This window comes from Amia ocellicauda, assembly GCF_036373705.1.
Source record: "Amia ocellicauda isolate fAmiCal2 chromosome 11 unlocalized genomic scaffold, fAmiCal2.hap1 SUPER_11_unloc_3, whole genome shotgun sequence".
Lineage (NCBI taxonomy): Eukaryota > Metazoa > Chordata > Actinopteri > Amiiformes > Amiidae > Amia > Amia ocellicauda.
The window spans coordinates 442,087-443,847 of record NW_027102661.1 but is presented as its reverse complement, the minus strand read 5'-3'; positions in this window follow the sequence as shown (position 1 = coordinate 443,847).

Here is a 1,761-nt window from a genome sequence, read left to right as displayed (position 1 = left end):
ACAGACCCAAACTATGCGCAAAGTTTTTATACAAGGTTTTTTATTCAACTTCAGGAGAGCAGATACCCCTTTTTAGACATTTGAGAAAAGTATAACATACACAACAATTTTTTCTACGGTCCAGACAAAAAGAAATCAGATGATTGGTTACTTGATCTATATCAACAAATATACCTGTTTCTTTATCTTGTAGGCACACACCTCAGTTACATATGTAAATAAAACAACAATATGACCTATTTTAAAATTAAACAGAGGTGTATTAAACATGCTCAGTAAAAGGTCATACAGATGTTGATGAAATGGCCTAATATCATTCTTGGCCCCCTTGAGCGCTTCATCCCAGTGTTCGTACCCCCCGATCTTTGTTACAGCAGCCATTAACTTTTCCAGGTTTGAAAGTTGATCCTCATCGATGGTTAAATCTGTAGAGAAAAGGCTCGCGTTGGCTACTTTTCTGTCAAGCACATGGTGTAATAGCGCTCTCAGGTTAGCTGCAGAGTGTTGATGACAGAACCAGTTGCAGAAGCAGTCCAGAACATTCCCCATGTTCAAAGTCCCTTAGTTCAGGTCAGAGTCTGAATCAGTGGGGTAGATGTCGAATTCTTCGTCGCTGTCCCCAGCTTTAACTTCTTTACGGAAGAAATAAGCTTTTAGCTTGCCAGCGGTTTTTCTACTCGGCTCATCCAGGTCATTGAGCAGCTGCCCAAGTTTCTCTATTATAAACGGCTCCTTTTTCAGCTCCAGCAAAATCTCATCTATGATTTTCTGGACTTGTCCCGCAGTGACATGTATGTGGGAGTAAGAGAGCGCCTTGATTAGTGCCGGTTTCAGCCACGGTTTGTTCAGTCTTCTGTAAAACACGTTGAAATAGAACAGGAAATAGTAACGGTCTGGTTCAAACAAACAACTGTGTCTCAACTGACTGGGGTGATTCACTTCACACCCCCGACAGACTTCTTTCAGAGCTCGGTCGATGAGAGCACTCAGAATATACACCAGGGTGCTTTTAACCACTCTGCTTACTTGGTCACATACCCCGGGCATAAATCCTTCGTCTTCATCACGCCCCCGGGACTGTCCGATGCTCATTGGTTCGCCTGGTGGTTTGTGGGGTGTTTCTACATCCATTGGACTGACCCCCTCCTGAGACGCACAGACGGTAGACAGTTCGGCAAAATCGAGGCCCTCCATGAGCTCCAGAGGCTGGGGATCCCCGAGACTCATTTGGACATCCATCGCACCGCATGTTGTTTCGTCCTGAGGGACCGGGGTCTGAGGTCTTGGAGAGTAACCGCAGTCAAAGGGTTCCAGAGTGTATACAAAATCTGGGGAATAGAACCAGGGGTGATCCCGGGTTTGAAGAGGCCTGTAGAGCCTGTCGACGTCCGCAGCTTTCGGGTAAGACATTCTCTTTAATTTTAAACCATGAATGAATTGTTGCGCCTTTTATCCTATCTCTTCACTACGTCATGACACACCGCCCTCTTAGAAGAGAGTAGCCCCTGAGCCGTCAGACCCCCCTCCAAAACCCCACACGTCGTCTGTTTTATCATCGTCGTCGTCATTCAAGGGGGATATATAATCCATAATCCAGCATATTCTCCTTCTAACCAAATCCAGTTGCGAACATTTGGTCAAGATGTCAAAACCATCATTTATACAGTTTATGACCTCTTTCAAGAACGGCCAGTCCACGGCGTCAAACATCATTTCAGTAACCTGTTTTTCTGGATCCTCTTGCCCTTGAGCAATGCAAAA